Here is a 21985-nt window from a genome sequence, read left to right as displayed (position 1 = left end):
ACGATGACGCTTTCAAGAAAGATCGCGGCACCCGCGGGCGCCGCCGTCACCGGCTCCGATGGGGATCGGAGCAAGGATTTCTCCAGGAGTTGCGCCGACCACCAGCCGCCACCGACCATCGCCTACCAACCACCACCCCTGCTGAGAGCAACATCACTCCGACCGCGGGATCCCTCGATCCACCGCAACCAGACACGCATCACCTCCCCGGCCGTAGCCGCCGCCCACCACCGCAGCACCACCGCGACCACCACCACCGCAGCAACCGCGCCACATCGCGAGAGGAAGCAACAAGAACAGAGACACGCCGATCCAGATCGAAGCCACTCTCCCGAAGCAGCAGGGGCACCCGCAGCACACCACACGCTCCGGAGAAGCCGCCCGCCAAGCCCTTTGAGTCGCCGCACCCAGCTTGCACGAGCCGTCGCCGCACCCAACCGTCGATCCGCGCCCTGTGCACGCATCCAGGCGCCGAGCGCCACCGTGACCAACCGCACACGCAGTCCATGGCCAGGCCACGCCGATAGCTCGGACCGAGGCCTCCGCCCCGGCGTCCCAACCGCCGCCCACAACCGACGCCACCGACGGCCAGATCTGGCCACGCCAGATCAAGCCCCCAAGGCAGCCATGGGGGAGCCTCGCGTAGCCCACCACACTAAAGGAAATATGCCCTAGAGGCAATAATAAAGTTATTATATATTTCCTTATATCATGATAAATGTTTATTATTCATGCTAGAATTGTATTAACTGGAAACATAATACATGTGTGAATACGTAGACAAACAGTATGTCACTGGTATGCCTCTTCTTGACTAGCTCGTTGATCAAATATGGTTATGTTTCCTAGCCATAGACAAAGAGTTTTCATTTGATTAACGGGATCACATCATTAGGAGAATGATGTGATTGACTTGACCCATTCTGTTAGCTTAGCACTTGATCGTTTAGTTTGTTTCTATTGCTTTCTTCATAACTTATACATGTTCCTATGACTATGAGATTATGCAACTCCCGTTTACCGGAGGAACACTTTGTGTGCCACCAAACGTCACAACGTAACTGGGTGATTATAAAGGTGCTCTACAGGTGTCTCCGAAGGTACTTGTTGGGTTGACGTATTTCGAGATTATGATTTGTCATTCCGATTGTCGGAGAGGTATCTCTGGGCCCACTCGATAATGCACATCACTTAAGCCTTGCAAGCATTGCAACTAATGAGTTAGTTGCGGAATGATGTATTACGGAACGAGTAAAGAGACTTGCCGGTAAAGAGATTGAACTAGGTATTGGAATACCGACGATCGAATCTCGGGCAAGTAACATACCGATGACAAAGGGAACAACGTATGTTGTTATACGGTTTGACCGATAAAGATCTTCATAGAATATGTAGGAACCAATATGAGCATCCAGGTTCCGCTATTGGTTATTGACCGGATACGTGTCTCGGTCATGTCTACATAGTTCTCGAACCCGTAGGGTCCGCACGCTTAAAGTTCGGTGACGATCGTAATTAGGGTTTTTGTGTTTTGATGTACCGAAGGTTGTTCGGAGTCCCGGATGTGATCACGGACATGACGAGGAGTCTCAAAATGGTCGAGACATAAAGATTGATATATTGGAAGCCTATATTTGGATATCAAAATCGTTCCGGGTGAAATCGGGATTTTATCGGAACCCTCCCGGGGGTTAATGGGCCTACATGGGCCCTAAGGGAGAAGAGGAGGGCAGGCCGCGCGCCCCTCCCCCTAGTCCGAATAGGACAAGGAAGGGGGGGCGCGCCCCCCTTTCCTCTTTCCCCTTCCCCTTTCCTTCTTCAACAAGGCAAGAGGGGGGAGTCCTACTCGGGAGTCCCTAGGGGCCGACCGCACCTCCCCTCCCTCCTTTATATACAGGGGCAGGGGGGCACCCCATGACACACAAGTTGATCTTCGTGATTGTTCCTTAGTCGTGTGCGGTGCCCCGTTCCACCATATTCCACCTCGGTCATATCGTAGCGGTGCTTAGGTGAAGCCCCGCGTCAGTAGAACATCATCACCGTCATCACGCCGTCATGCTGACGAAACTCTCCCTCAACAATCGGCTGGATCGGAGCTCGAGGGACGTCACCGAGTTGAACGTGTGCAGAACTCGGAGGTGTCGTGCGTTCGCTACTTGATCGGTCGGATCGTGAAGACGTATGACTACATCAACCGCGTTGTGCTAACGCTTACGCTTCCGGTCTACGAGGGTATGTAGACATCACTCTCCCCTCTCGTTGCTATGCATCACCATGATCTTGCGTGTGCGTAGAATTTTTTTGAAATTACTACGTTCCCCAACAGTGGCATTCGAGCCAGGTTTTATGTGTTGATGTTATTTGCACGAGTAGAACACAAGTGAGTTGTGGGCGATATAAGTCATACTGCTTACCAGCATGTCATACTTTGGTTCGGCGGTATTGTTGGATGAAGCGGCCCGGACCGACATTACGCGTACGCTTACGCGAGACTGGTTCTACCGACGTGCTTTGCACACAGGTGGCTGGTGGGTGTCAGTTTCTCCAACTTTAGTTGAACCGAGTGTGGCTACGCCCGGTCCTTGCGAAGGTTAAAACATCACCAACTTGACAAACTATCGTTGTGGTTTTTGATGCGTAGGTAAGAACGGTTCTTTCTAAGCCCGTAGCAGCCACGTAAAACTTGCAACAACAAAGTAGAGGACGTCTAACTTGTTTTTGCAGGGCATGTTGTGATGTGATATGGTCAAGACGTGATGAGATATAAGTTGTTGTATGAGATGATCATGTTTTGTTGAAATTATCGAAAACTGGCAAAAGCCTTACGGTTGTCTCTCTATTGCATAAGATGCAAGCGCCAAATAATTGCTTTACTTTATCGCTATGCGATAGCAATAGTTGCAAGAGCAATTGTTGGCGAGACAACCATGTGACGACACATTGATATAGATCAAGATGATGGAGATCATGGTGTCACGCCGGTGACGATAGAGATCATGATGGTACTTTGGAGATGGAGATCAAAGGCTCAAGATGATCATGGCCATATCATGTCACATATTTTGATTACATGTGATGTTTATCTTTTATACATCTTATTTTGCTTAGTTCGACGGTAGCTTTATAAGATGATCTCTCACTAAATTTCAAGATAAAAGTGTTCTCCCGGAGTATGAACCGTTGCCAAAGTTCGTTGTGCCCAGACACCACGTGATGATCGGGTGTGATAAGCTCTACGTCCATCTACAACGGGTGCAAGCCAGTTTTGCACACGCAGAATACTCAGTTTAAACTTGACGAGCCTAGCATATGCAGATTTGGCCTCGGAACACCGGAGACCGAAAGGTCGAGCGTGAATTATATAGTAGATATGATCAACATAATGATGTTCACCATTGAAAACTACTCCATTTCACGTGATGATCGGTTATGGTTTAGTTGATATGGATCACGTGATCACTTAGATGATTAGAGGGATGTCTATCTAAGTGGGAGTTCTTTAGTAATATGATTAATTGAACTTTAATTTATCATGAACTTAGTCCTGGTAGTATTTGCATATCTATGTTGTAGATCAATAGCTCGAGTTATTGCTTCCCTATGTTTTATATGTGTTCCTAGAGAAAACTAAGTTGAAAGATGATAGTAGCAATGATGCGGACTGGGTCCGTGATCTGAGTTTTATCCTCATTGCTGCACAGAAGAATTATGTCCTTGATGCACCGCTAGGTGACTGGCCTATTGCAGGAGCAGATGCAGACGTTATGAACGTTTGGCTAGCTCAATATGATGACTACTTGATAGTTTAGTGCACCATGCTTAACAGCTTAGAATCGGGATTTCAAAGATGTTTTGAACGTCATGGACCATATGAGATGTTCCAGAAGTTGAAATTAATATTTCAAGCAAATACCCGAGTTGAGAGATATGAAGTCTCCAACAAGTTCTATAGCTAAAAGATGGAGGAGAATAGCTCAAGCAGTGAGCATGTGCTCAGATTGTCTGGGTACTACAATCGCTTAAATCAAGTGGGATTTAATCTTCCAGATAAAATAGTGATTGACAGAATTCTCTAGTCACCATCACCAAGTTAGTAGAACTTCGTGATGAGCTATAATATGCAAGGGATAACGGAAACGATTCCCAACCTCTTCGTGATGCTGAAATCGACGAAGGTAGAAATCAAGAAAAGCATCAAGTGCTGATGGTATACAAAACCACTAGTTTCAAGTAAAGGGACAAAGGGAAGAAAGGGGAACTTCAAGAAGAACGGCAAGCAAGTTGCTTCTCAAGTGAAAAAACCCAAGTTTGGACCTAAACCTGAAACTGAGTGCTTCTACCGCAAAGGGACTGGTCACTGGAAGCGGAACTACCCCAAGTAATTGGCGGATAAGAAGGATGGCAAAGTGAACATAGGTATATTTGATATACATGTTATTGATGTGTACTTTACTAGTGTTTATAGCAACCCCTAAGTATTTGATACTAGTTCAGTTGCTAAGAATAGTAACTCGAAACAGGAGTTGCAGAATGAACAGCGACTAGTTAAGGGTGAAGTGACGATGTGTATTGGAAATGGTTCCAAGATCGATATGATCATCATCGCACACTCTTTATACTTTCGGGATTAGTGTTAAACCTAAAATAAATGTTATTTAGTGTTTGCGTTGAGCATGAATATGATTGTTATTCATGTAAGTTAGAGAATAATTGTTGTTCTGTTTACATGAATAAAACCTTCTATGGTCATACACCCAATGAAAATGGTTTGTTGGATCTCGATCGTGGTGATACACATTTTCATAATATTGAAGCCAAAAAGATGCAAAGTTAATAATGATAGTGCAACTTATTTGTGGCACTGCCGTTTAGGTTATATTGGTGTAAAGCGCACGAAGAAAATCCATGCTGATGGGCTTTTGGAATCTCTTGATTATGAATCAGTTGATGCTTGCGAACCTTGCCTCATGGGCAAGATGACTAAGACTCCGTTCTCCGGAACAATGGAGCGAGCAACAGATTTGTTGGAAATCATACATACTGATGTATGTGGTCCGATGAATATTGAGGCTCGCGACAGGTATCATTATTTTCTGATCTTCACAGATGATTTGAGCAGATATGAATATATCTACTTGATGAAAGACAAGTCTGAAACATTTGAAAAGTTCAAAGAATTTCAGAGTGAAGTGGGGAATCATCGTAACAGAAATAAAAGTTTCTACGATATGATCGTAGAAGTAAAATATTTGAGTTACCACTTTGGCCTTCAGTTAAAATAATGTGAAATAGTTTCACTACTCACGCCACCTGGAACACCCCAGTGTAATGGTGTGTCCGAACATCGTAATCGTACTTTATTAGATAATGGTGCGATCTATGATGTCTCTTACCGATTTACCACTATCGTTTTGGGGTTATGCATTAGAGACATCTACATTCACATTAAATAGGGCACCATCTAAATCCGTTGAGACGACACCGTATGAACTATGGTTTGGCAAGAAACCTAAGTTGTCCTTTCTTAAAGTTTGAGGTTGCAATGCTTATGTGAAAAAGTTTCAACCTGATAAGTTCAAACACAAATCTGAGAAGTGCGTCTTCATAGGATACCCAAAAGAAAATGTTGGGTACACCTTCTATCACAGATCTGAAGGCAAGATATTCATTGCTGAGAATGGATCCTTTCTAGAGAAGGAGTTTCTCTCGAAAGAAGTAGAACTTGATGAGGTAACTGTACCTGCTCCCTTATTGGAAAGTAGTTCATCACAGAAATCTGTTCATGTGACTACTACACCAATTAGTGAGGAAGCTAATGCTGATGATCATGTAACTTCAGATCAAGTTACTACCGAACCTCGTAGGTAAACCAGAGTGATATCCACACCAGAGTGGTACAATAATCCTGTTCTGGAGGTCATGTTACTTGACCATGACGAGCCTACGAACTATGCGGAAGCGATGATGAGCCCAAATTCCGCGAAATGGCTTGAGGCCATGAAATCTGAGATGAGATCCATGTATGAGAACAAAGTATGGACTTTGATTGACTTGCCCAATGACGGCGAGCCATTGAGATTAAATGGATCTTCAAGAGGAAGACGGACGCTGATAGTAGTGTTACTATCTACAAAGCTAGAATTGTCGCAAAAAGGTTTTCGACAAGTTCAAGGTGTTGACTACGATGAGAGTTTCTCACTCGTATCTATGCTTAAGTCTGTCCAAATCATGTTAGCAATTGCCGCATTTTATGAAATCTGGCAAATGGATAAACAAAACTACATTCTTTAATGGATTTATTAAAGAAGAGTTGTATATGATGCAACCAGAAGGTTTTGTCAATCCTAAAGGTACTAACAAAATATGCAAGCTCGAGCGATCCATTTATGGACTGGTGCAAGCATCTCGGAGTTGGAATATACGCTTTGATAAGTTGATCAAAGCATATAGTTTTATAAAGACTTGCGGTGAAGCATGTATTTACAAGAAAGTGAGTGGGAGCACTACAACATTTCTGATAAGTATATGTGAATGACATATTGTTGATCGGAGATAATGTAGAATTATTCGGCAAAGCATAAAGGAATGTTTGAAAGGAGTTTTGCAAAGAAAGACCTCGGTGAAGCTGCTTACATATTGAGCATCAAGATCTATAGAGATAGATCAAGACGCTTGATAAGTTTTTCAATGAGTACATACCTTGACAAGATTTTGAAATAGTTCAAAATGGAACAGTCAAAGAAGGAGTTCTTGCCTGTGTTACAAGGTGTGAAGTTGAGTAAGACTCAAAACCCGACCACGACAGAAAATAGAGAGATAATGAAAGTCATTCCCTATGCCTCAGCCATAGGTTCTATAAAGTATGCCATGCTGTGTACCAGACCTATTGTATACCCTGCCCTGAGTTTGGCAAGGGAGTACAATAGTGATCTAGGAGTAGATCACTAGACATTGGTCAAAATTATCCTTAGTGGAATAAGGATATGTTTCTCGATTATGGAGGTGACAAAAGGTTCATCGTAAAGGGTTACGTCGATGCAAGTTTTGACACTGATCCAGATGACTCTAAATCTCAATCTGGATACATATTGAAAGTGTGAGCAATTAGTTAGAGTAGCTCCGTGCAGAGCATTGTTAACATAGAAATTTGCAAAATACTTACGGATCTGAATGTGGAAGACACGTTGACTAAACTTCTCTCACAAGCAAAACATGATCACACCTTAGTACTCTTTGGGTATTAATCACATAGAGATGTGAACTAGATTATTGACTCTAGTAAACTCTTTGGGTGTTGGTCACATGATGATGTGAATTATGGGTGTTAATCACATGGTGATGTGAACTATTGATGTTAAATCACATGGCGATGTGAACTAGATTATTGACTCTAGTGCAAGTGGGAGACTGAAGGAAATACGCCCTAGAGGCAATAATAAAGTTATTATTTATTTCCTTATATCATGATAAATGTTTATTATTCATCCTAGAATTGTATTAACCAGAAACATAATACATGTGTGAATACATAGACAAACAATATGTCACTAGTATGCCTCTACTTGACTAGCTCGTTGATCAAAGATGGTTATGTTTCCTAGCCATAGACAAAGAGTTGTCATTTGATTAACGGGATCACATCATTAGGAGAATGATGTGATTGACTTGACCCATTCCGTTAGCTTAGCACTTGATCGTTTAGTTTGTTGCTATTGCTTTCTTCATAACTTATACATGTTCCTATGACTATGAGATTATGCAACTCCCGTTTACCGGAGGAACACTTTGTGTGCCACCAAACATCACAACGTAACTGGATGATTATAAAGGTGCTCTATAGGTGTCTCCGAAGGTACTTGTTGGGTTGGCGTATTTCGATTTGTCACTCCGATTGTCGGAGAGGTATCTCTGGGCCCACTCGGTAATGCACATCACTTAAGCCTTGCAAGCATTGCAACTAATGAGTTAGTTGTGGAATGATGTATTACGGAACGAGTAAAGAGACTAGCCGGTAACGAGATTGAACTAGGTATTGGAATACCGACGATCGAATCTCGGGCAAGTAACATACCGATAACAAAGGGAACAACGTATGTTGTTATGCGGTTTGACCGATAAAGATCTTCGTAGAATATGTAGGAACCAATATGAGCATCCAGGTTCCGCTATTAGTTATTGACCGGAGACATGTCTCGGTCATGTCTACATAGTTCTCGAACCCGTAGGGTCCGCACGCTTAAAGTTCGGTGACGATCGTAATTAGGGTTTTTGTGTTTTTATGTACCGAAGGTTGTTCGGAGTCCCGGATGTGATCACGGACAAGACGAGGAGTCTCAAAATGGTCGAGACATAAAGATTGATATATTGGAAGCCTATATTTGGATATCGGAATCGTTCCGGGTGAAATCGGGATTTTACCGGAGTACCGGGGGGTTACCGGAACCCCCCCCCCCCGGGGGGGGGGGGGTTAATGGGCCTACATGGGCCCTAAGGGAGAAGAGGAGGGCCGGCCAGGGCAGGCCGCGCCCCCCTCCCCCGTAGCTCGAATAGGACAAGGAAGGGGGGGGCGGCGCCCCCCTTTCCTCTTTCCCCCTTCCCCTTTCCTTCTCCAACAAGGCAAGAGGGGGGAGTCCTACTCCCGGTGGGAGTAGGACTCCTCCAGGCGCACCCCTAGGGGCCGGCCGCACCTCCCCCCTCCCTCCTTTATATACAAGGGAAGGGGGGCACCCCATGACACACAAGTTGATCTTCGTGATCGTTCCTTAGTCGTGTGCGGTGCCCCCTTCCACCATATTCCACCTCAGTCATATCGTAGCGGTGTTTAGGCGAAGCCCTGCGTCGGTAGAACATCATCACCGTCATCACGCCGTCGTGCTAACGAAACTCTCCGTCAACACTCGGCTGGATCGGAGCTCGAGGACATCACCGAGTTGAACGTGTGCAGAACTCGGAGGTGCCGTGCGTTCGGTACTTGATCGGTCGGATCGTGAAGACGTACGACTACATGGACCGCGTTGTGCTAACGCTTCTGCTTCCGGTCTACGAGGGTACGTAGACATCACTTTCCCCTCTCGTTGCTATGCATTACCATGATCTTGCGTGTGCGTAGGAAATTTTTTGAAATTACTACGTTCCCCAACACACGCAGCCCCCAGGAGCAGCCGCGGCTACGCAGCACACACGAGCTCCCGCCGCTGCCATCTGTCGCCGCGCCCTGCCGTCAGCACGCCGCCGCCAGCTTGGATCAGCTGCCCGCGTGAGCCGCCACCAGCCAAGGGGAGAGGAATCCCTGCCGCCGCCGCCTACGCATGCCAGGCTTCGGCTAGCGGCGCGGCGGTGAGGAGGAGGGTGGAGGTAGGGGAGTGGGGGCGGCCGGGGATGGGGGCTCGCCTTCCGCCGCTCGCGGGAGCGACAGAGGCGAGAGTTACGACCCCCCTATATAGTATGTGTTACTATGTTGTTTATTGCAACTAGCTAATACTATTAGTACCTTAATTGTAATCCTATGCAGGGTAGGCATGTAGAGAGTGAAACAGAGAGGTGTTGGTTGGTTGGTTGGTTGATGGATGAGAGAGGGTGAGGTGGCCTTTCCTGCTAGGGCCATCTTAGGGTAGTGCTTTGAAGAGATTTGAGAGCAGAGAGAAACTGAACCTGCTTGCAACTCCCCCCGTTACAGGACTAGGTGGGCACAGCCCTGGCGGGGCACCTGGTTTAGGGTCCCAAAAGGTGTGTGGCCACCAATTTTGTACTTGATGTAACGGGGGCTACGGTTGCTCTCACGCATGCATGCAGGTGCAGCTTACAGGTTGCTCTCACGCATGCATGCAGGTGCAGCTTACACTCCCATGACCATATATATATATATATATATACATATATATATATATATATATATATATACATATATATATATATATATATATATATATGTAACAATTAAGAGGTGTTGTCTAGATGGTGACTTCAGACTGATTGATGTATTACTTTGTATGGTCTCTATATATAGTTAATACTCCCTCCTTTCCGGTTGATAGGGTTTATCTCAAAATTTTAGTTTTTTCATTTTATAAGGCTCAATTTGATTGTTCCCCATCACATGTTTAGACTTCAAAGTGCATTAAATCATTGCATGCAAGCATTAAGAGAAAACTGACCAATGCATGCACTTTATGCATGCATGCATTACAATTAATGCATTCGTAAACATAATTTTTTGAGAAAAACAAGAGTATTAATTGGGTGCTTTTGCAAACTACAAAAAATATTCCACCATTCATCATCTATCTTGGTTGGTGAGATTTTTGAATTGAGCCTTATAAACCGGAAATGAGGGAGTAAAATGGACGCATGCATCGTCCAGATGGAGTGGCCGGGGCTCTATTCTCCTTTTCAAAATAAATAAATAAGAATGTAACAATCAATAATAGTGTTGTGTTGTGATGTGTTCATATGTGTTATCTCCTCTCTCTCTCTCTTTCTTGGTATCCTCCTGTGCTGTGCTGTGCTGTTATCCATGAATAGTGTTGTGTTGATTGTACGTTCAGCCCCGAAAAAGAAAGATTGTACGTTCATCAAGTTGGACTCTATTCTATACTAGTACATGGATCACTTATCCTTGCATGCATGCATAGGTAGAAGTTGCATGCATGGATGCTTGGGAGGCTCTACAGTTCCACACTACATATCCATGCAAGCTTCCTATTTGTGCCTGTACTTTGAACGGGCCGGCCAGGGACCTCCCAAAGTCCCAATCGTGCTACGTTGGAGAGACGATGCCCCCCTCGAAGCGCCCGGCTTGGTGATCGAGACAAAGATATCACGAAGAGATGGGAGAGTACCCTTCTCAATGCTTCACTTTGTACATGCGCTAAGGCTGTTATGTAAACAAAAAATTTGATGTGACATGGTAATAAAGAAAAAAGATGTGAGTTTGATGACCTCAGGAAGAACCAATGCCAAACATGTGAACCTAGACAAAAGCAATTAAATGAAATAAACTCACCAATGCATAAAATAGATTAGCTAGTAAAACATTAAATAAGGAGAGCTTAGCACCAACGAGTGGCCCAGTACAGTAGAGAGCACATGCACCTCCAAGGCGTGGCGGGCTTCCTAGCTAGTAGGTCTCGCCAGCTGTTGTATCACCTTTCTGAGTGGCCGAAAGCAGTGTTTCATGGGAACTAGAGAAGTGTCGGTTTCCCAGATCATCTCTCGCCTCTCGTCCCTCCCCTCCGTACCATAGCCCTCCGGTGCAAACCAGCGGAAAACTCTCGTCGAATTCAAACAGCTTTCTACTTTCCCCTGCATAAGAGGCGCACACATTTTAAATTAAACTTTGACCATAAATTAGACCCATAAAATATGAGTTATATGTGAAAAAAACATCAATATTTGCAAAAAGAATTCATCCCGCGAGAGAAGTCATATTCTTGTTTTTACCCCCTCCGTCCAGTGAAGAGTGTCCATCTAACTTTAAAATTTGTCGACAAAAGAGTGTACTTCTATCTTTCCAATGCACTTTAAAATAGGAAAAAAATACTTTTCTCTCATCACACGGTAATCAAGACCAATAGCAATCTATATATGGTCTTCTTAATTTCTACATGCACTTAGCTCATTGGGGGTTGGGTAATTAAAGCGGAAGAGAGATGGTGGCTTGCACTTTTCCAATGCATCTTTTACTTAACTCCATAATTTATCCTAAAATTTCTAGATGTACACTCTTCACCGGACGGAGGGAGTATCTTTTTCTCTCCCAGGGAAAACTCCATTGCCCACAATGGTAATTGCTGGCTGACACCATGCTCGTCTCCTTGTGAATGAACAGTAAACTCTAAAATATGTGAGGAAAATTACACAAATCTGAATTTTTTTACATGAAGGATGCTCAAATTTTTTTAGGTGTGTTTAAAATTTTGTGGTGCAAAAAGACAAAAACAGTGCCCCCAAATCTGAATTTCAAACCTTTTTCAAAGCTTCAATTTATATAAATATTTCTGAGATCTACCGATGCAAATCCCACAAAATATTCCAATCACCATTTAAGCTTGAGCATCTTTGGTGCTAAATTTTTCAGATTTTAAGACTTTTTTTCATGTTGTTTTGAAAATTATTGTTCATCACCGGAGCAAATGAGCTCATGCTCATTAATAGGGACCAAGCCAGGAATCAATGGAAGGGAGTGTCAAACACTAATTGCCAAGCATTAGGGGAGTCAAAATGTTGGTTGTTTTACATGAAATTTTGAAGAGCGTATACACTGTTTTCTCAATCTTGGTGGGCGCCAAGCTAACAACAGAGCGCTAGCTTGGTTGCTAGAGCTTACGACTATAAATCCATCCATCCATGGGGTTTTATATGACTGAAATCCGTAGAAAGGTCTCATCTTCGACGGAGCTCATGCATAGAGAGGGGACCCACAATGACACCCCCAAGAGGGAAAGGACACACGCAGGCATAGCCGACGCGAGTAATGTAATGTAAAGCACTCGTGTTGGAATGTAATGTAATACTCATGTTGGGTAGTTGACGGCCGATGATCAGACCATGTCTTCTTTTGAGACACATGATATGGTGCCTTTGGATCAAAGGGCACCCAAATTAGCTTGGAATATATATCTATGTCTCAATTCGATAGAATTCTAAACATCCACGACCTCCTCTTAAGAATAAGTCACGCAGAATTTGTTGGGTTTCTTATGCTTTCGAATGTTCCATCCAAAGGACTAGTTCTGCAATTTTTCTGTGTTTCGTGATCGCCATTAGGCACTGCTATAACCTTGTCTTTCTGTGTTTTTTCTAGTCATGTATTTCACAACGCTATGGTCAAAAGATGCCCTAATATTTGTTTAAGGGATAAAGAGTTCCTAAGACGGAGTATGAATGTTTTCAATACATTTCTTCAGATTTTATGGGCCTTGACCCACTAAATCTTGTACCTCAGCCCGATATAATTTTCCGAAATCTAAAAGGCTCGTTTGACTTGCATGACACGCACACAAAATTAGTCACACATTTCCACCGTGTAGCACAAGAAAAGAGAGGAACAACGCGCACACTCACTCACTCACTGGACTAGCGACGCAACGCTTGCATCGTGTTTCATGAACCGAGCTTGAGCTCAAGCTCGAGCTAATGTTATGCAGCTAGTTGGGTGAACTAATTTTTCTCTTGGGTTCTATTGCAGACCTCTGATGTAATGAATTCTCGAACTCGTTGTGGACAGGTTCCCCGCCTCCGGAGATTTCTTCCAACACGTGGCAGTTGTGTTTTCCATGTGTCTCCACGCGTCTTCTCTATGTGAGGAAGATATGGATGATAGAGGCTACATAGAACAACAGTAGCAAATCCGGACATAACACTACACTTCCCAAATTCCTTGTGCTATGCTGCTTTCCGGCCACTGCGTACACAAATCGCACGATAGAGTAGGCCTTCAAACCACTCATTTGACAACCTGCACTGGGTGAGTGGCGATAAGGCTGTTGAGGAGCGTCTCGGTGCGTTTTGCCTCTAGTTGACTACTTCCTCGGCATAGAACTACTTCATCTACGGTGGATGGCCACCTCAGCATGATGGAAGACGCTGATTTGCTGAGGTTTTCGTCGAACTAGTATGTTCTTTGTGTCCGCGTGTAATTTTGGTCCCTACATAAATGTGTTAAATGTTTCTTTTCTGTGGTATGTGATTTGCTATGTCAGCACATTTATTATGTTGCTAGATTGAATTAAGCTTGAGTGAAAATTGTTAAAAAAACTTCAACACATTTTCCATAAAGGGTCTTTGACTCTGCATTAAAATTGTGTAAAACATTTTGAGGTTGACTGGTTTGATGCCACGGTTTGGCATGGAAATGTGTTGGCAAGTTCAAAAATCGTTACCTAATTGGTGGAGTACCAGCTTCTGTTGCCAATCTCTGAGGAAATTTCCAGCATTTGGCAACTTTTGTCTGGCTCGTCAAATATTGACATCAAACCAATTCTCGAAGAAAGTACTAGTGTACTCCTAGTAGTGCTGTGCTCCCTAGATTTCATTCAAGCAAATGGCATCGATCGTCGTCCCAAATTCAAAGTCTACAAGTTGTTCCAAAATAAAAACAGATCAACGTACTGCTCCAGCTGGGAGCGCTCGGAGGCGCGGGTCTTGTCGGCCGGCGTGGCCGAAAGCCGAAACGGACGGCGCTGCCGAAAAGGTCGATGTATCTGGCCCTTCGGGACAAAGATGTGATAGCACCGACCTCTTTTGCAAATTACTGCGCCGTCGATCATCGAACTATATCAGTTAGCTACTCCCCGGCTATGCTGCTAGCTAGCTCCCCTCTCTTAATTTGTTCTTAATCCATGTACTTACTCCGTCCGAAAAAATTTATCGCAAGTTTGTTTCTTAAATGGATATATCTAACACAAATTTGATGTTAGAGACAAACTTTTTCAGATGAAGGAAGTAGTAGCTTAGTCTTAGAGATCTTGTTGCTTCCCTCCCATGTCGTGCCACGCCGCTTAATCAGGCTTTCTTTCCTCGCGTCCCGTCCCTGTTCAGAACTGATAGCACATGGAGCAATACACAAACTGATTGCGGATTAACCAGGGTGATTTGATGCTTTCCCTGAAAAAAAAGCACTGCGGATGATTTGATGCTCCGGTTCGACACGCCGGCCCAGGCGTGCTGCCATTTAGATCTTTGTAGGGCGGGCGTAATCTGTTGAGGTACAGTGCACTAACATGACAGTAGGGATGATCCGATGTTTCAGTAGGAGTTATATGTGGGATTAATCAATGGTACGTGACATGAGGTGCTCTTCTGGGTGGCGGTCAACGGGACAAAAGCGTAACGGAGGAACAGCCCCCTAACAGCAAACATCTCATCGACGTGACTGCTAAGCTCCCGTGCATGATTAGCGCGTAGTAGCTGTGTAGGTCCAACAACGAAACTTAATCTGAAGTTTTGCCGCTGTTCTGTGAGACTAGTACGGCGCGTGTTAACTCCTCGATGCATACTGTGTGGCGGCCTTTCAACTGAAAGTGTTTAACATTGATGATCTGCCAAAACAAGCTAGTCACAGTGGTACCCCGGGTCTCTGATGACCAGAGGAAAGGCAGTTGACCAGAGACAGAGACGAGAGGGGCTTCTGTGTCCGTATAGTCTTATCTATGCCTGCGCAGGAACCTTGTTGTGTGCAGCTGTAGCCCATGTGCCGTGTCATTGCTATTTGCTGGCCCGCCGGCGAGCTTCAATTTAGAAGAAAAATACTGGTGCATTTAACAGGTGCACTTCATAATTACAGAAAAAACAAACCGCTCCCCATTCCATTACTGTAGAATCTAATAGCTCCTTTGTGGTTTCCTTTCTTACAAATGATATTCTTGACAGGTCCTTTTTTTTATCTTAAGAGGGAAGCACTAAGCATTATAAAGCTTGCAAATAATTTTAAGATCAATCGTCAAGTGAACACAACGGCTCATGAGATTGCTAAGTTTAGTTTTGACAATAGGTCAAACGGTTTTCTTTATTATTTGATTTTGACTCTACTAAAGACATCTTCAAAGGAAACCCTCAAAGCTCTGGTATATGTCCGGATTGTGGTGTTCGGACCTTTTGCGTCAATTTTTGTCATCCAATGAGGAACTAATCGGTCGGTGAAGTGATTCAGACGTTCATTTTCTGGGAAATCCGAGACAAACACAAGGGAGCTTGTGGGAGTCCAGACATGCACTTGACCAATATAGAGCCTCCCTGTGGTCCTTCTCTCTTTTCTCTCTCTTCACATGCATGGAACTCTTTGCTCTCTTTCTTCCCAACCGGGCACTATTGGGAAACGTTGCATGCAAAACAAAAACATTTCTACGCACACGCAATGATCTATCCATGGAGATGCATAGCAACGAGGGGGAGAGTGTGTCTACGTACCCTCATAGACCGTAAGCGGAAGCGTTTGACAACGCGGTTGATGTAGTCGAACTTCTTCTCGCTCCGACCGATCAAGTACCGAACGTATGACACCTCCGAGTTCTGCACACGTTCATCTCGGTGACGTCCCTCATCCTCTTGATCCAGCAAGATGTCGAGGAAGTAGATGAGTTCCGTCAGCACGACGGCATGGTGACGGTGATGGTGTAGTGAACCTCGCAGGGGTTCGCTTCAGCACCGCGAAAATATGACCGGGGGTATAAACTATGGAGGGGGGTGCCGCACACGGCTAACAATTGTTGTTGTGTGTTCTAGGCACCCCCTCCCCACATATATATAGGTGGGAAGGGAGGAGAGGCAGCCAGGGGGCGCCTAAGTAGGATCCGAATCCTACTTGGTGTTTCCCCAAGTGGTGCCCCCTTCCTTATATTATCAGAGAAGAAAGGGAAGGGGGGCTGAACCCCCCTTTTTCCTTCTCCAATTTGGCCACATGCCATAGGGGGGGGGCGCCACCCATTGTGGTCTGGTGTGCTCCCCTCTCATGGCCCATATGGCCCATATATTCCCCCGTCTGTTTCGGTAACCCCTCCAGTACTCTGATAAATACCCGATACACTCCGGAACACTTCAGGTGTCCGAATACTATTGTCCTATATATCAATCTTTACCTCTCAACCATTTTGAGACTCCTGTCGTGTCCGTGATCTAATCCAGAACACCGAACAACATTCGGTCACCAAATCACATAACTCATTTAATACGATATCGTCATCGAACGTTAAGCGTGCGGACCCTACGGGTTCGAGAACTATGTAGACATGACCGAGACACCTCTGTAGTCAATAACCAATAGCGGAACCTCGATGCTCATATTGGTTCCTACATATTCTACGAAGATCTTTATTGGTTGAACTGTTATGACAACATACGTTATTTCCATTGTCTATCGGCATGTTACTTTTCCGAGATTCGATTGTCGGTATCTGCATACCTAATTCAATCTCGTTACCGGCAAGTATCTTTACTCGTTTCATAATACATCACCTCGTGACCAACTCCTTAGTCGTTGCTTGCAAGCTTATGATGTGTATTACCGAGAGGGCCCAGAGATACCTCTCCAATACTCGGAGTGACAAATCCTAATCTCGATCTATGCCAACTCAACAAACATCTTCGGAGATACCTGTAGAGCATCTTTATGATCACCCAGTTACGTTGTGACATTTGATAGCACACAAGGCATTCCTCCGGTATTCGGGAGTTGCATAATCTCATAGTCGAAGGAATATGTATTTGACATGAAGAAATCAATAGCAACAAAAATGAACGATCATTATGCTAAGCTAATAGATGGGTCTTGTCCATCACATCATTCTCCTAATGATGTGATCCCGTTATCAAATGACAACTCATGTCCATGGTTAGGAAATCTTAACCATCTTTGATCAACGAGCTAGTCAAGTAGAGGCTCACTAGGGACATAGTGTTTGTCTATGTATTCACACATGTATTAAGGTTTCCGATCAATACAATTCTAGCATAAATTATAAACATTTATCAAGAATAAGGAAATATAAAATAACAACTTTGTCATTGCCTCTAGGGCATATTTACTTCAGTCTCCCACTTGCACTAGAGTCAATAATCTAGATTACACTAGTAGAATGCCCGTGCATTGCTACGAGCCTTTAATTTTATTTCTTTTAAGGATCCATACTTAATCATCACCGGTTTTGATATAAGATATACTCCAATGAGGCCCATGTATTTATTACTGAAGTGATAATGGTTTTGTAGCAGAAAATATATTAATAACCCAAACATGCAGTCGTCAGTCCTTCAAAGAGTGGATTCATGCCCATGTATGAGTCCAACACCTAGTTTCACACCAAGTGATCTCTTGTAATATGATGCTCTTTTGACCCACGTATGTGTATCTACTTGTTTAGACAACATATTTGGCCACTTATCATTGGAGGAACTTTACTAATGCATTTCTGCAACTTGAAGTACCTGTACAACCTATTTATCCCAGTTACTTTGTCTCCCCTATGCTGCCGCTTAGTATGGCCAGTGCAATCAGCCCCAAGGAGAAGCACTCCTTCGGTGGAAATCCACTTTTCTCAACTCCAACTCCGCGCCGTGATGGTCTGGCGATACTGTTTCACCTGTAATACTGCGATCGTACCATCATCATTAGAAATATACAGTGGCTGCACATTTATCTGAAGGGAACTTTCATGGAGACATTAGATTGATGAGGTTACATGGTTACAAGAATGTGTGTAATTTTTTGCGAAGAGCTCATTGAAGGGTCCTCCTCATCCAACTTCTTGTGGTGGATCGCAAAATCGGAGGGATCCCATTCTCCATTATCGGAGGCCACCACGTAGCCGTCGCTGTCGATGCTTAGCAACCTGAGCCTAGCCGTCGCTACCAGTGCATTGCCAAGGAATAAAGTAGATCAAACGTTCGTTCTTGAAAGGATCGATCCACCGAAAAGAAACGTAGAGAAACACTATCTTCAATAGTACGGCTTTTCTAAACCTTTCCATTGCGGACCCCCTCTTAATAGTACGGCTTTCCCACGACTCAAATCCACCGAAAAGAAATATAAAGAAACGCCATCTTCAATGATCTTCGAGGGGCACCAGATCGTCTTGTGCTTAGGCATGATATATCTGAAATGTTCAATGCACACGATTAGTCTGCAAAAGCATTGTCATCCATCACCAAAACTACTAAGGGATAAATATGCCCTTACAATCTCCTCCTTTTTGGTGAATTGATGACAATACGGGATTTGCACATAGGGATATAAAATGAAGCATATGCAAACCCAACATCTATAAAATATAGACGGGCTCCCCCTAGATGTGTGCACACTAGAGAAGTGCTTTGGACTGCACGACACACATACTAGGATCAACACTCCCCCTATATTTTATAGACAAGACATATGTTGCAATAAAATAACTAATACTAAGCAAGGAGGCAAGATAATAAACATAAGCAAAAGTAACTGGCACAAGATATCATAACCTCATGGGCTACTAAGCATGAAAGACAATACGATACGCTAGAGTGCATATGTCTTACACCATATGATGAGGAAATACGACTCACGAGCACAAGACAAACCAAAGAAAATGAGGTTCAAATGAACAAAAGCAAAGCGAGACAACACACGACACGACTTGCAAATCCTACAGTCTTTCCCCCTTTGGCATCGAGACACCAAAAAGGCAGAGAGAACCCCTACGACACATGTGGTGGCTCAAGCTGGAGCAATCACTCGTCACGCTCCTCGTCGGTCTCGATAGCGGGGATGGTATCCTCCTCAGACTCAGTCCACTGGTAGGCATGCTTCGCCATCCATTCTGCCTTTGGCGAGATGTGCTTCTCAGACCCGCTGGATATCTCCTCGCCAAACGTCCTCAAGATCCTCTTGTCGCGGCGGTGACTCTCCTTGGAAGCAACATGGGTCCTGTACTGCTCCTTGGCTTGCATATAGAACAAGGCCTTCATCTTGGCCTTCAGCTTCTTAGCCCACGAGGGCTCAGTAGAGGGAGGAGCATACCCAGCAGAGTTGTCCTCATCCGCTTCCTCCTCCTCAATCTCATCCTCATCCACGTCCATCTGAGCAGCCTCTGCCTCAACACGGGTAGTGGTGGTAGCCCACTGAGGCTTGATGGGCTTGTGACGGATCCAGTCAGGGGCAACAAACTCATCATTGGGATAGAGCTTCTCCCAAGTCTTCGAGATCAAGTGAAACAGGTAAGGTCCATAGATGGGTACCTTACGGTTGAACACCGCAAACCGTAGCTCACACCACATGATATGTGAGACATCAAGTGGTTGCGTCTGAGCACGACGCGCCTCCTCACAGATGAGCATCATATCCATGAGATAGGCATGTACCTTATCCTTGTCACCAATGTGTGGAAAGAGGGAGTTGCGGAAGATCCGACGCATGATGTCAAGGAATGGGTTCAACACCCACGCCTTCTTGCCACTGGGAAGCTGCTTCTCAACATAGTATTGCTGAAGCTTGTTCTTGCTGGCGGACTCGGGGTTGGCATAAGGGCGAACACCAACGGGTGAGTTGAGCCCCTCATCACGAACCAGTAGAAGATCCATGAACTCCTTCCACTTAGCGGTCATCCGTCGTCCATTGGTCATCCACGTCATGGTCCATGCCTCATCAATATGGAAAGTGGACCGAGGAAAAGAACTGAGCCACAATCTCAGGGTCAAAGTCCAAGTGGAAAGTAATCAAGTCCTCAATGCCAAACTACTCCATCAGGTCCAAACCCTCACCAAAATAAGCCCGGTGTTTATCCTGCCTCATATGAACCATGTCAATCCAGTGCACATCCACGTAGATGTTCTGCTTGGCCTTGATCACATCCAAAAAGATAAAATTCTGCTGCTTGGTCCAGAACAAATCATTCCCTTTGAAGTTTGCACGGGGATTCACATATGTGTTAATCTTCCTTCAAGTGACAAACTCGGCTAGTGGCATCTCATCCATCCCCAATGATGACTACCTGGTCTTGGTGGCGGTGGTCTTGGTTGTGCGTTGGGGGCATTGGAGCCCTCTGGAGCCTCATCTTGGTTGCGCAGGCGCTTTGAGCCCGTGTCACGGACGGGATTCGAACTACGGACATTGGAATCGGAGCCACCACCTTGTTCCATGGGAAGAGAGCATAGTGGGGAACGATCCCACCAGACGGAATGCGAGGAGAGCAGCCGGAGATGGAGATCCGGCGAGGTCCTCCGGCATTGTTCTTGGGCAGGAGAGAGAGAGAGAGAGACGACGTGGGGAAAATGAGTTGAATGGGTATGGGGGAGTTGGAACTCCCCCGCCCGCTCTTAACCCCCACGCGCTTGTGACTGCGTGGTAGTACCGCGGGTCGTCGCGATAGTACCGCCCGGGCGGAAGTACCGCACACGGGGCGATAGTACCGCTCTTCCAGCGGCAGTAAAAAATTACTATCGTGCTGGTTGCGGTAGTACTGTGCACAGCTCCTGCGGTAGTACCGTGGCAAGCCACGGTAGTACCGTAGACCCAATAAAATGCATGTTTTGCAAACAAGAGAGGAAAACAGCCTTTGCAATGCAACCTTCAAGCGAACAGACACACCAATGAGCTAACACACGAGGCAACTCAAACAAAAGCTCGACACGAAGAAAGAAAGGCAAAAGACAACAAGGTCCAAACACGCGACACAACCTCTCCATAGAGAGGGCGGTGGCCGGAGCCACCTACGTTTGAGTAAATTGGTATGGCACCGCGAAGGATTATCCTTGGGCCCATGACCAAAACTCATCTTTGAAGCACACATACCATCAGGAATGGCTAATGTGAAAGAGTTGATCAATTTATGCATAATGGGGGGAGGGAGAGTTCATTGAGAGAACAACACTCCCCCTATGTCTATGCCTACACCTAAACAAGATAACAAGTTGAGTATGGTGGGGTGTGCAAGGGTTCAAGCCACATTGCTCGAATCAATGATATTTAGCTCATGCCTTAACTCGCGAAATCTTCCTTCACCCAAAGGCTTCGTGAAGATATCTGCAAGGTTATCATGAGTGTTGACATAGTTGAGCTCGATCTCCCCTCGCCTAATATGATCCCGGATGAAGTGATACTGAATCTCAATATGCTTCGTCTTGAAGTGTTGCACCGGCTTGAGAAAGATCTTGATGGCACTTCCATTGGCACACCACAGTGGCACTTTGTCACAAATGACACCGTAATCCTTTAAAGTTTGCCTCATCCATAGAAGTCGTGCACAACAACTACCGGTGGCCACATACTCCGCTTCGGTGGACTAGAGAGACACACAACTTTGCTTCTTAGAAGACCAACTCACCAAAGAGCAACCAAGGAATTGGCACCCTCTGGAAGTTGACTTCCTATCCACTTTTTCTCCCTCCCAATCGGAGTCCGAATAGCCTACAAGGTTGAAGTTTGCTCCTCTTGGGTACCATAAGCCAAAGTCTGGGGTATGAGCCAAATATTGAAAGATTCGCTTGACCGCCGCAAAGTGGCTTTCCTTAGGTGCGGCTT

Source organism: Triticum urartu, chromosome 7A (genome assembly GCF_056163025.1).
Source record: "Triticum urartu cultivar PI428250 chromosome 7A, HENAU_Tu73, whole genome shotgun sequence".
Taxonomy (NCBI): domain Eukaryota; kingdom Viridiplantae; phylum Streptophyta; class Magnoliopsida; order Poales; family Poaceae; genus Triticum; species Triticum urartu.
Note: the sequence above shows the minus strand (reverse complement) of the source record.